General features: G+C 41.1%; 1 protein-coding gene across 2 annotated transcripts in view; it reads right to left on the reverse strand.

Moving 5' to 3' along the window:
- The window catches only part of grid2 (glutamate receptor, ionotropic, delta 2), a 1,108,967-nt gene that overhangs the window by 116,186 nt on the left and 977,763 nt on the right, over positions 1–15,018 (reverse strand). The gene's annotated exons all lie outside the window — the stretch shown is intronic.

Raw genomic sequence — 15,018 nt, forward strand, 5'->3', positions numbered from 1 at the left:
CTTCCCATAACCAAGGTACTGCTTCTGCAATGGTTCTCCAAGGTATGGGTAATGGAGTGGAAGGGAAGAATATCATACTTGAACTTCATACAAATTGCATCAGCAAGCTTACTTCCCCAGTGTGAGGTAGGAGGCGCAGGAGATCTGAAATATCTCTGCAAGGTAAAGGCAAGATCAAAGAACATGGAATATGGAACAGTGCAGCTCAGGAACCAACTCTTCAGCCCACGATGTTGCACTGAAATAATTAAACTCAGAATTAAAAGCTTAACTGAACTAATCCCTTCTGCTTACACAATATCTATATTCCTCCATTCGCTGCACTGAGCCTCTTAAAAGCTTCTAGCATATATGCTTCAACCTCTACCCCTTGTAATGTATTGCAGGCACCCATTACTCTCTGTGTAAAAAGCTTTCTCTGCGTATTGGCTCTGAACTTACCCCCTCTCACCTTAATACATGCTCTCTAGTATTGGAATCATAGAATTACACAGTGCAAAAACAGAAGCTTTGGCTTAACTGGTCCATGCCAATCAATATGCTCCATCCAAGCTAGTCCCATTAGCCAGCCTTTGGCCCATAACCTTCTAAATCTCTGTCATCCAAAAGTTAGACTAGTATAGTATATCCTTACAGCTCTTTGAGATGGAGAGTCCCAGTGTCAGAAGATAAGTCTCTTTGAATGGGTGTCCCCCTTATGCTGAAGCAGATCCTAACACTGTACTGATAACTAACCTGAAAACATCACATGCCAAATTCACCCGCTAGGACATTTTACCCCACAGAATCTAAACCTATCAATCCTCTTTCTTTTTATGTCCAAAAAGCATAGGCTGAATCTAGTAATCCCTCCTGATAAAGTAAACAACCTTCTTGGCTGAATTTCCTCCAATGAACATTCTTCAGACTGTCCCTAAGGGAAGTATATTGCACCAAAACTCTCTACAGTACTCTGGTGTGGTTTTGTCAACACTGTAGCCAGCTGCAACAAGACTTCTCCCATTGCCGTAATAAAAGACAATGTTCCATTTGCCTTAATAACTTGCTGCTTCTGCACGCTGCACATAAAGCTAATAGAGAAAATAAATTATATTCCATTCACTTGATTTATTCACTAGTCCTTTAACATTATTAGTGTGATAGACTTATGGATTAATTTGTTAAAACATCAACATAAAATTTACCTTATGTCATTCTAGGCTTCTGTGTGAACTTTGTAAAGAAACCTGCTGTTTAATGGTATTGTGGTCATTGTCCTTCACCATCAATATCCTGGGATTACAATTGACCAGAACTCAAGTACACAAGCAACAGAACATTTGGGACTACAGGAATAAGTTAGAGTGGGAATATCATGCTCCCACTTATCTGGATGAGTGGAGTTCCAACAGCACTCGTTGACTTAACACCATCCAGGACAAAATGCTACCCACAAATGGGATCTCATCAACTACATTCTTAAGCATTCATTCCTCCTCCACCCATGTTTAGTGGTTGTAGTGTTCACATTTTTAAAATGCAACTGTTATTTACCTAGGCTAGCTGACAGCACCTCCCAAATCCATGACCTCTATGGCCAAAAGAACTAGAGTGGCAGGTTCAACGGGTCATCAGCACCTACATGTTTTCTTGCAAACTGCACGCCTACATTCTTACTTGGAAATATATCTTCGTTTCCTCATCACTGCTGGATTGAAATTGCGGAATGCCCTTACCAATAGCTTTGTGGAAGCACCGTGAAAGGACTGCAGTGGTTCAAGAAAGCTACTGATCACCATCACTACTGCAAGATCAATCAATAATAGACAGTAGATATTGGTCTTAGCAGTGAATCCACATCTCCGAAAAGTTAATAAATTATAAAATATTAACATAAACAGAGACAACAATATAAATGGTATTGTGCTTGAGTTGGGGGGTTTGTATTTCAACTGTTAAACTTAAAAATTGGAACAAGTGAAAATTTTTATTTCAGCAAAAGCATTAAATAAGATGAAACAATGGAGAGATGAAGTGAGTTTGCTAGATAATAAGTAATTGAATCAAGTAAAACATAAGGAATAGGAGCTAGAGTTAGCCAAGTAGAGTGTCAGAACATTTAATACAGAATAGTAAAGCACAGGAATATGCCATCCGGCCCACAACATCTGTGCTGAGCATGAGGCCAATTTAAACTAATCCCTTCTGCCCGCACATGATTCATATCCTCCTTCCCTGCATATTGATGTGCTTATCTGAAGGTCTCTTGAACACCATTGTCACGTCTGCTTCTACCACCAACCCTGGCAGGACATATGAGGCAGCTACCACTCTCTGTGTAAAAGATTTGCCCTTGGATATCCCCTTTAAACATCCCTCCCTCTCTTTGAATCCTCTATGAGGGGCATAGAGAGAGTGTATGTGTACAGTCTTTTTCCTCAGAGTTGTGGAATCAAAAGCTAGAGGGTATAGATTTAAGGTGAGAGGGGAGAGGTTTAATAGGAACCTGAGTGGAAACTTTTTCACTCAGAGAGTGTTGAATATTTGTAATGAGCTGTCAGAGAAAGCAGCTGAGGCCAATACTTTAAGAATATTTAAAAAGTAATTGGACAGATACATGGATACAAAAGGTTTAGAGGGATATGGGTCAAACACAGACAAATGGGGGACACAGAAAATGCTGGAGGAACTCAGCAGCTCAGGCAGCATCTATGGAAAAGAGTAAACAGTGGACTGATTCAGGTCTGATGAAGGGTCTCAGCCCGAAACATCGACTGTTCACATTTTTCCATAGCTGTTGCCTGGGCTGCTGAGTTCCTCTAGTATTTTGTGTGTGTTGCTTGGATTTCCAGCACCTGCAGTTTTTCTCTTGTTTGTCACAGGCAAATAGGACTAGCTCAGATGGGAATCATGTTTGGCATGGAAGAGTGGGATGAAGAGCCCGTTTCTGTGCTCTATGATTTGATAACTCTATGACTCTCACCTTAAAGCTATGAAACATTTGTACCCTGGGTGAAAGATATGGACTTCCTACCCTTCCTATGCCTCCCATAAACATGGAGGCTGCTACCAGATTTCCCCTCGTCTCCAATGCTCGAGAAAAAATAATCCTTGGAAACAGGCCTCTCATCCCACTGTATCTGCACAATCATAAAATGTCCATTTACAATTAACCTAATAACACATGCTTTTGGGATATGGGAGGAAATTAGAATATTTGGCAGATCTTCATAGGATCACGGGGAGTATGTGCAAATTCCATACAGAGAGCACCAGAGACTGAGATCCGACCTGTGCTGCTGGAATTGTGAGCCAGATGCACATAAGGGCCTTGTTTTGCCCTTCAGTAAGATCATGTTTGATCTTATCTTGGCTTCAGTTCCACTTTGCTGTACAATATTTATAACTCTTGATTCCTGTGAAATCTTTTTATTTTAGTCTTAATAACTCCATGCCCATTGGTCTCTATGATAGGGTATTCCAAATACTTACAACCTCTTGAAATAATAAAATCCTTATGCATGTTCAATGGATGACACCTGAATCTGAAATGACATGTCTGGTTTTATACTTCCAGGATGGAAATACCTCTCAGTATTTACTCTGTCAAATCCCTCAGAATTTTATATTTCAATAAGATCACATCTCATTCCTCAAAATTTCAAAGAACTGAGACCCAACCCACTCAACCTTTCCTCATTCCACACCTTCACCCTAGGAATCAATCCAGCCAATTTTGGATGGATATATTATGTATTTCAAAATATAAACCTTATTCATAATAATACATGCAAGAAATAGAAATATAGTGCCTGACTTTTGTAGGAGCCATGTGTTGTTTCGCTATCAGCATTGTATACTGTGTTGCATGGTGATTATGTTTATTATGGCAATGAGTCACCTGAGTGGGGGTGTAGTAAAGCATAGTGAACAAGTTATGTCTTCATGCTTTGTTCATTGCAGTTTGTAGCTGGAGACTGGTGGACGTCGTAACATTTGCCAACTGCTCAATAACGCTTAATTACACTTAGCTTACATTTGGGTATGCTTAAGTTTCATCGCTTCAAGATTGTATGTTTGCTAATTGCTAATAAAGGATCAAATACATATCCTCGACTTTAGGAATAATCATTACTGGAGCGAGGGCACGTCCTGCAAGTATAACAAATCCATAGGGTTGTCGGCAGTGACAAATATTTTGCTTTTGTTTGGCTGCAACAACTTTCTTTACGTTTATAGTGACATTTAGTCCATACTTTAATTGGACTTTCAATGTTATACATTTGTAATGTCCAGAAGACCATAAGATATAGGGGCAGAATTAGACCAATTGGCCCATTGAGTCTGCTCCACCATTCAATCATCTAACAAGCTGATCCTTTTTTACCCTCCTCAGCCCCACTCCCCGGCCTTCCTCCTGTAACCTTTCATGCTGTGTCCTATCAAGAATCTATCAAGCTCTGCCTTAAAATATACCCAGTGACCTGGCCTCCACAGCTGCCTATGGTAATGAATTCAACAAATTCACCACCCTCTGGCAAAAGAAATTTCTCCGCACCTTTGTTTCAAATGGACACCCTCTATGCTGAGGCTGTGCCCTCTTGTCCTAGACTCCCCCCAACATGGGAAACATCCTTTCCACATCCACTCCGTCCAGGCCTTTCAACATTTGAAAGGTTTCAATTAGATCATCCCTCATCCTTCTAAATTCCAGTGAGTACAGACCCAGAGCCATCAAACATTCCCTGTATGATAACTTTTTCTTTGCTGAAATCATCCTTGTGAACCTCCTCTGACCTGTCTCCAATACCAGCACATCTTTTCTCAGATGAGGAGGGCAAAACTGTTCACAATACTTAAGGTGAGGCCTCACCAGAGCATTATAAAGACTCATCATCACGTGCCTGTTCTTGTATTTCAATGAATGCTAACACTTCATTTGCCTTTCTCACCACCAAGTCTACCTGTGAGTTAACCTTTAGAGTGTTCTGCACAAGGAACCCCAGGTCCCTTTGCATTTCAGATCTTCTCCCCATTTAGAAAATAGTCTGCTCATTTATCTCTACTAGCAAAATGCATGACGATGCATTTTACAACATTAAATTTCATTTACCGGTCTCTTGCCCATTCTCCTAATCTGTCTAAGTCATTCTGCAGCCTACCATTTCCACAACACCACCTGCCCCTCCACTAATCTTCATATCATCTGCAAACTTGGCAACAAAGCCATCTACTCCATCATCTAAATCATTGATATACAGCATAGAAAGAAGTGGTCCCATACCGACCCCTACAGAACACCACCGGTCACTGGCAGTCAACCAGAAAAGGATGCTTTAATTCCCACTCGCTGTCTCCTACCAATCAGCCAATGCTCTAACCATGCCAGTAACTGTCCTGTAATACCATGGGCACTTAACTTGGTAAGCAGCCTCATGTGTGGCACCTTGACAAAGGCCTTCTGAAAGTCCAAATATACAACATTCATTCCATCTCTGTCATCAAGTTAATACATTTCATGTACAAAGAACAAATGCCATTCATGTAGTTCTTTGGATAATTTCACCCTTTGAAAGCTTGCAGGGTTGTTACACAGGACCTCAGACTGCACTCATTTCCTGTAACATTTTTGCATTGGCTGCACCAAACTTTAGTGCATACTTTTGTGCTTGGAATGTGCTAGGTAGCAGTATTTATTTATTGACATCCTATTGTACTGGGGAACCAACAGGTTTTGTGCAGAGCAAATTGAAACGTTCACCAGATCTTCGAGAATCACGGTACTTGTCTCAGTATGTGTCTCTATGAACATTATACATATCTCTAATGCAAATATATCTCTCCTTAAATAGGTTTCTTAAGGTTCAGGGGTGGTAATGGGGACAAGCTTCCACTAACTATTTTAAATTCTCCCAATGGCAAGCATCTCAAATAGTCTCTGACAACCAAGTCCAGCTCCTGGCCTTCATGGGTGGCCTACATCTTAAGCCTGGTGGAACCGTTTCTACTGACAGGAGAAGGGGGGTTACTGATGCCTTAAAACCAGTCGCTTTGGGCAGATGGGGCTCTTTAGCTGCAGTTGGCAGCTCTTCAAGACTCTGATCTCAAAACTCCACTGCCTTGTGGCTATACCCACTCATGGGAAAGGCTTCTGGAGTACACCCCGAGGGAAAAATCTGGAGCCGGAGTCCCTAAGGCAGTCCTACATTGAGTTCAACACTGACTGGCAACTTCTGCGGCACAACTGGATCCAAATTGTATCGGTCTCTGCCGTTCCTTTGGGTTCAGAAGGAGAGATTACAACATGAGCAACAGTTTGCTCTCCATATTGTACTGTCCAGGCTTGTGTATCTTGATTGCTAGGACACAACATTCATGGTTGACCCTGACTGACAGAGGCCTCACTCAGTCACTCACTCACTAAATAGCTAATTGTCTGTTCATAGTCTCATCAAGATCTGGTACAATTGTGGCAAGACTTCTCTATATTGTATACTCCAACACCTTTCTGATAAAGGCCAGTACTTAATTTACTTCCCCAGCATTCTGTACAGTCTATACATTCTGCTTCTTGAGTTTTGTGGGATGAACTCAAGGAAAGTTCAAAATTAGGGATTTACCGAAATACAAAAGTCTGTGCACTGACTCAAAATAAAGTGATTAAATTGGAGGTGGCTTAAGTAAATGAAAAGCAAATAGTATCGCTTTGGTAAAGGAACAGGAATGAATGGGGTCAATGGAAACATTGAAAGAGGATTTGAACAACAGGAGCTGGATTGCAGGGCAGAACTTTTCACTTATTCTTGTCCTCTTATCACCAATTTCCAGTGTAATATTTTGTTGAAGTTTGCACAGTTTACAATATTCTGGAGATTATAAAGGCTTCATTTGCAGAAATGTTAATGACTGTGGTGCTCAGCAGTTCTTTTAAGATTATTTCTGACATGATTTCTTCCTTTTCAAGAGGCACTATTGTAAAATCTGTTTATCTCCTAAAACTTATTGCAGGTTAAATGTGTAATTTCCTGTCCTGTGAAATTCTTAAATCCCATTGGAGCTGTGAGCAATGCAGGTGCACATTTGGAAACAGAAATACTCTTCAAGCTTCAAAGGAAGCTGCTATATCTGCAGTGAGTGACCAGCAGATTCATCCAAGCACTATTTCCCTACTAGAGTAATCCTTTTCAAACTCCAGGGGATGGGCTCCGGATGGTAGTTTAGTCTAATAGTGCTGATTCCAACTGAAGCTGCCATGGAAAACACTATTTTATTTTAGAGATATAGGAGCAGAATTAAGCCAATAGGCCCATTAAGTCTATTTCACTGTTCAATCATGTATTTTGTTTAATCTCAAACATATTCTTTCACCTTTTCCCATATCCCTTAATGAACAAACCAATTAAGAACTTACTGATCTCTACCTTAAATACACTCAATGACTTGCCTCCACAGCTCTCAATTGTAACAAATATTATGGATTCACCACCCTCTGGGGGAAGAAGCCCTTCTTCATTTCAGTTCTAAGGACGTCTCTTTGTCTGATGCAAAGTCTTCATCCCTCAAACCCAAATTTCTCCTACTAATGGAAGCATTCTGTCCATGTCCACTGTATTCTCGCCTTTCAGTATCTAATAGGTTTCAGTGAGATACCCCCTCATCCTTCTGAACCTCATCAAGTACAGGCCCAGAGGCATCAAATGCTCCCAATGTTTTATTTTCCTTCCGTGTATTACTCTTATTTGCCAACTTTGAGTCTCCTTGACAGTCTTGATGACTAAGCCAGAACATTGCCTTTCAGAGCTTACCATACCATTTCAGTCAACGAAGGGTCTCAACCCGAAACGTTGACTGCTTCTTTCAACGAATGCTGCCCGACCTGCTGAGTTCATCCAGCTCTTTTGTACGTCTTGATAGAACCATTGGAATTGCTTCTCCAGCAATGCTGGTCCATATGGTCAGAGACTCAGGCACTGGGTGGGGGATATAGTAGTTTGGCTCTGTTCCCTCATTCAAGCACTTAATCTTGCTAATATTGCAAGGATTTCTGAAGTAAGTACCTTTCATATGAAGGAACTTGTTGCCCTAGGCTTTACCAATAGGATCCACTGCCATCATCTTCCATGAGTATGACTGGAGCTCATTTGAGCCACTGGAATGGCAAGACTTGGTATTCAACATCCATCTGGAATGAACTTCCCACCACTTCTGGGATGCATGTCTGTCTCGAGCATAGCTGGTCTCTTCATTGGAAGCATTCCAGATTTGACACACTCACATTTCTGTGTCATTGAATCAATGGATGGGCAACTTGTTTGAACAGGACTATAATGTGAGCTCCTTTGTCAAGGCATATCCCACACAAATATCCTTTCCTCCCTTATCCTTTCTTGCAGCTTCCCATTTTCCATGATTTATCTTGTGTTGGTGTTTTTTTCTTATGCAGTAAATTGCGAACATTTAGAAGCCTGGTAAAATTACTGTTCAATAGTTAGCATATTGTTCCATATTTTGGTGTGATGTCTGGCTGGAAGATATACTGTTCCTCTGGGTTTTTATATTTATATACAATTGGGTGACGTCATCTATGCAACAGAAACGATTCAGGGAGGTGACAAAGGGATAGATCAAGACACAATTATCCTGCCAGGTCACCAACTCCATTTCGCTGATAAATGCTTCCATTATTCGCTGATTAAAGTGACATGGAAGATTGAAACATCAATGTGAATGCGGAAGGCAAGCACTAACTATTTGCCTTTTATTCACTGATCGGATTGTTCTGCTGCCAGAGGAGTCTATGTGGCCTATTGCAGTGCCTGCAGGGTAGGGCCCTGATTCGAGTTGTGTCTGTCTCTTTTGATGATGTTGGAGGACATCACCGAGGTTCTGCGTTTATGGATATGGACTATCAACTATGGACATTTTTAGTCTTATGGTTTTTATATTCCATATTTTTGCCCATTCTTTCTCATTTTTATGTGTGGGGGGGGAAGTGGGTTTGGGGGTCGACGTTCTTGGTGCCTTTTGTGTGGGGGTGGAGGGGAATTTAGGGGCCGATGTTCATCTTGTATTTTATGCAGAGGAGGGGGTTTTGGTGGGGCTGATGGTCTTGTTGCACCTTTTGCAAGAGAAAAGGTTTTGGTGGGGGTTGATTGTCGTGTTTCCATTCTTTTTCATGTGGGACAAGGGATTGCTTGTTCTCTTTGAACTGACTTCCACGGTGTTTCCTTGCTTCGTGGCTATCTGGAGAAGAAGAATCTCAGAGTTGTATACTGCATATGTACTTCGAAAATAAATGAACCTTTGAATCTTTGAACTTTGATTTCTAACATGAAGCTCAGTCTCTACTCACCTGATCTAATGTAGGCACTGCTGTTCAATAGCTAAGTGCTTTCCCTCAGTTGTGTTGGGTTTCTCACCCCAAATCCAAAAAGCAACCAGTGCTAAAGATAACTGAGTCTACAGTGTAAATTAAATGCAATGCAAATTGAGTTTTCTCTATCTTTTTGGCTAATTTTGAAATGAGTGTGCTGTAAGCAGGCCCTGATTTTAACATTGGTCACACTTTTACCAAACTGAATTAATTACCATGGCAAGTTGTACTGATTCAACTTGGTTTATGAGCTCTTCAGGACGTTCATGAATAACCTGGTTTGTTATGGAACATTTCAAAATGCTTTGATTAGCATTTTTTGTTTGATTAGCTACTATAAACCATTATCACCCACAGCTGATTCTGCACTGCCTTGGAAAGGTGCAATCAAAGGTGGTGATGAACCAGCATATAGGAGGCAGATTGAAAATCTGAGTGAGTGGTCCCATGCCAACAACCTCTTACTCAATGACAACAAGATCAAGGAGCTGATTATTGACTTCAGGAGGAGGAAACCAGAGTTCTGTACACCAGTCCTCATCGGGGTATCAGAGTTGGAGAAGGTCAGCAACATTAAATTCCTCTGCCTTATTATTTTGGAGGACCTGTCCTGGGCCCATTGTGTAAGTGTGATTGCGAAGAAAACTACTTCCTCAGGAGTTTGTGAAGATTCTAAAACTTTGTCAAACTTCCATAAATGTGTAGTGGAGAGTATCTTGACTGGCTGCATCACAGCCTGGTACGGAAACACCAAAAACCTTGAAAGGAAAATCCTACAAGAAGTAGTGAGCATGGACCAGCCCATCATTGGTAAAGCCCTCCCTAACAATGAGCACATCCACACGAAACGCTGATGCAGGAATGCAGCATCCATCATCAGTGACCCCCACCACCCAAGTCATGTTCTCTTCTTGCTTCTGCCATAAGGATGAAGAAACAGGAGCCTCTGGACTTAAACCACCAGGTTCAGGAATGGTTATTATACTTCAGCCATCAGGTTTTTTAACCAAAGGCCATAACTTCACTGCCCCATCAGTGAAATGTTCCCACACCTAGGGATTCACTTTCAAGGACCCTTCATCTCAAGTTCTTGATTCCTTCTCTCTCTCTCTCTCTCTCTCTCTCTTTCTCACATTGGTTGATCACACAAGTTGGTGCAGTCTTTCATTGATTCTATTGGCACCAGTAGTGAGGACCAAGAAGGTATGGACAAGGGAAGCACAGGAGTGCTTACAGGACTGCTTTGAATCAGTGGACTGGACTGTACTCAGGGATTCATCTTCAAACCTGGATGAATATGCTGCAGGTTTTACCGAATTCATTAGAACCCGAGTGTGTGCCAACAAAGATTTACTGCACATTCCCAAACCAAAAGCAGTGTATGAATCAGGAGGTATGTTGTCTACTGAAGGCTAGATCTGTGGCATTGAAGTCTGGTGACCAAGGCCTGTATCAGAAAATCAGGTACGATTTGCAGAGGGCTATTTCAAGGGCAAAGAGACAATTTAAAATGAGGTTGGAGGTGACATTGGATGCACAACCAACTCTGGCAGGGTCTGCAAGACATTACTTCCTACAAAGCGAAACCCAATAGTATGAATGACAGTGATGCTTCACTACCAGATGAACTCAACACCTTCTATGCCCGCTTCGAAAGGGAGAATACAACTACAGCTGTAAAGATCCCTGCTGCAATTGATGACCCTGTGATCTCTGTCTCAGAGGCTGATGTTAGGCTGTCTTTAAAGAGAGTGAATCCTTGCAAGGTGGAAGGTCCCATTGGAGTACCTGGTAAGGCTCTGAAAACCTGTGCCAACCAACTAGTGGGGGTATTCAAGGCCATTTTCAACCTCTCACTGCTACGGGCAGAAGTTCCCACTTGCTTAAAAAAGGCAACAATTATACCAGTGCCAAAGAAGAATACATGAGCTGCCTTCATGACTACCGCCTGGTACTCACATCCACAGGGATAAAATGTTTTGAGAGGTTGGTCATGACTAGACTGAACTCCTGCCTTAGCAAGGACCTGGATTCTTTGCAATTTTCCTATCACTTCAATAGGTCAATGGCAGATGCAATCTCCATGGCTCTTCATGAGGCTTTAGACCACCTGGACAACACAAACACCTATGTCAGGATGCTGTTCATCGACTATAGCTCAGCATTTAATACCATCATTCCCACAATCCTGATTGAGAAGTTGCAGAACCTGGGCCTCTGTACCTCCCTCTGCAATTGGATCCTCAACTTCCTAACCAGAAGACCACAATCTGTGCGGATTGGTGATAACATTTCCTCCTCGCTGATGATCAACACTGGTGCACCTCAGGGGTGTGTGCTTAGCCCACTGCTCTACTCTCTCTATACCCATGACTGTGTGGCTAAGCATAGCTCAAATACCATTTAGAAATTTGCTGATGATACAACCATTGTTGGTAGAATCTCAGGTGGTGACGAGAGGGTGTACAGGAGTGAGATATGCCAACTAGTGGAGTGGTGTTGCAGCAATAACCTGGCACTTAACATCAGTAAGACGAAAGAGCTGATTGTGGATGTCAGGAAGGGTAAGACAAAGGAACACATACCAATCCTCATAGAGGGATCAGAAGTGGAGAGAGTGAGCAGTTTCAAGTTCCTGGGTGTTGAGATCTTTGAGGATCTAACCTGGTCTCAACATATCGATGCAGTTATAAAGAAAGCAAGACAGTGGCTATACTTTATTTGGAGTTTGAAGAGATTTGGCATGTCAACAAATACTCTCAAAAGCTTTTATAGATGTACTGTGGAGAGCATTCTGACAGGCTGCATCAATGTCTGTTATGGGGGGGGGGGGGGGCGGTGGTGGTGGCTCTGCACAGGACCGAAAGAAGCTGCAGAGGGTTGTAAATTTAGTCAGCTCCATCTTGGAGCCTACACGGTACCCAGGACATCTTCAGGGATCTGTGTCTCAGAAAGGCAGTGTTCATTATTAAGGACCTCCAGCACCCAGGGCATGCCCTTTTCTCACTGTTACCATCAGGTGGGAGGTACAAAAGCCTGAAAGCACACACTCAGCGATTCAGAAACAGCTTCTTCCCCTCTGCCATCGATTCCTAAATGGACATTGAACCTGTGAACACTCCCTCACTTTTTAAATATATATTACTTTGGTTTATTGTATGGTTTTTAATCTATTTAATATATGTATACTGAGTAAAATTTACTTATTTAGTTATTATTATAATTTTTTTTCTTCTATATTATGTATTGCATTGAACTGCTGCTGCTAAGTTAACAAATTTCACGTCACATGCCGGTGATAATAAACCTGATTCGGATTCTGATTATGGATTTATTGAGAATGCCTGCAAGAAAATGAATCTCAGGGTTGTATATGGTGACATATACGTATTTTGATAATATATTTACTTTGAACTTTGAAGTTAGTTAAATACTCTTTGACTTTGAGGCCTGAATTACCTGCCCAATTGCTTGCAATAAATCGATTGAAAGCTATGCCAAATACTGAGTATTCCTGACTCTATTTGGAAAATTTTTACTATGTGCTTTATCAGAGAAAAAAAGAGAATGCAAATCAGATCTTCAGTAAAGCAAATTTCTGCTGTTGTTTTGAGCAATATTTATCTCTGAACGAACAGAATCAAAAAGTGCGTTACAATAAACAATGTTTTCACTTGTAAAATGTATGGTCTAAAGGGCTGTCCAGTTTTGCAAGTTGATGACAGACATTACAAGGCTGGAAATCTTGAGAAAATGGTGCTATTTTTACTTGGATCATTGACTGTGCTTAAAGCAGAAGCTCCACTGCACTTTTCTCATGATCGATAGTTTGTCTGGTAGCAGATGGTTGTGGGAGGATTGCAAAGGTGTGAATGATCCCTCAACACCAAAGCTTTTCCTTTAGAGGGGATGTGAGCTGCTGCAACACTTCTGTACGGACCAGTCTGAAACCACTGGAGAAACTCTTACACTGTTATGCCACACCATCTGCTCTCCGTTAATTAGAAAATGAATAACTCAAGGTCAAGAGATTTAAACGCGGTTGTGTTCCGAGTCTTTCATATATAAAAATAAAATACTTCAAGCTTATAAATTTGGACTGTCACTTAAGTCGCTGTGCTTTAAATAAAATCAAAATTCTGGTGGTGCTCAGTAGGGGACATAGCATCTGAAGAGAGAAGAGCAAATTCAAGGTTTCAGGTCAATGATCTTTCATCAGACCAGGGAGAAAAAGGCAGCCTGAACTGCTTATCACTTCTGAGTTTTTCTGGTTTAATTTCACTACACAGTCCTCATTCTCTCCTTGCTCTCGAGCTGAAGAACAGATCTGGAAAACAAGCAAACTTCGTAAAACTAAAGATGAAGTGCCAACCTTCTGAAGCTACAACGTGTATGTTAAAGAGGAGATGCTTGGGACAGACGTAAACAATGTCACAATGAAAAGCAGTGATAATTTAAACAACTAACAGGAAGAGGAGGCACTGCAAATGTCATGAGCTTTAACACACATGAGAGTGATTGACGAGGCCAAAGTGATAATTCCAAAATTTGTGCATGGGTGTAGGAGCCACTGCAATTCATTGTCCGGCCTTGTTTGGTGTGTCTGTTGTCATATCCTGTGTAGGCACATATTTGGGTAGCAATGGGACATTTCCTCTCCAGAACAACATCAATAAATCAAACAAATTTTTATGACGTTCATTAGCTTGGTGATCATCATTATTCATGATTCATAATTACTACAAATAATAACAGAAAATTATGGAATCACTCAGCAAGTCAGGTCATACCTGCGGGGAAAGAAACAGAAATAAAGCTTCAGGTCAAAGACAAGGCTAGTGAAGGGCCTTTGACTTGAAATGACAATTCTGTATCTCTTCCCACAGATACTGTCTGACCTGCTGTCTCTTTCTGGCATTATCTGTTGTTATTTCAAATTTCCAGCATTTGTAGTTTTTTTCTGAATATTTTCATTCATGATATTAATTGGTTTGAAATTCTATAATTTTTATTGGAGGATTTCGAGTCAGGATTTTGAATTGTTAATACATGCACCACCAGAAGCAAGAATAGATTAAATCCCACTTTGATAAGACAATTGAATGGTTCTCAAGTATGAGAAGGTGGACTCCTAGACTATAAGACAAACGAACAGAATTAGCCCATTCAGTCCATCGAATCTGCTATTGACTCATCTACCTTACACCTTAACTTCTGCCTGCACAACACTTTCTCTGTAACTGTAATACTTTATTCTGTATTCTGCTATTGTTTTCCTTTTTATTACCTGAATGCAGTGTTTTATTACCTGACCTGATTAGATAGCATGCAGAACAAAGTTTTCACTGTACCTCAGTACACCTGACCATAATAAACTAATTTATGAATATACCAATTAACAAAAAATTTTCCACAGCCAAAGTCAGTGATATGGAATTTTTAAAGGTTCCTTTGGGAGCCAAATAATGAAAGTCTGAGGTGAACTGGAGATCAGATGATCTGATCTCCTTGTCACTGGAAATACCACTGAGTCCAGTGGTAGGGTACCTTCATGCAGGGAGGGACCAGAGGCTCTTTACATCAGGCCCCAAAATTCTATGACAGGGAAGGCTGTGTATGATTGGCCACCCCATTTTTATGACCCTATGAAAAACAGATGAACACAA

Source organism: Hemitrygon akajei, chromosome 4, assembly GCF_048418815.1.
Source record: "Hemitrygon akajei chromosome 4, sHemAka1.3, whole genome shotgun sequence".
Taxonomy (NCBI): domain Eukaryota; kingdom Metazoa; phylum Chordata; class Chondrichthyes; order Myliobatiformes; family Dasyatidae; genus Hemitrygon; species Hemitrygon akajei.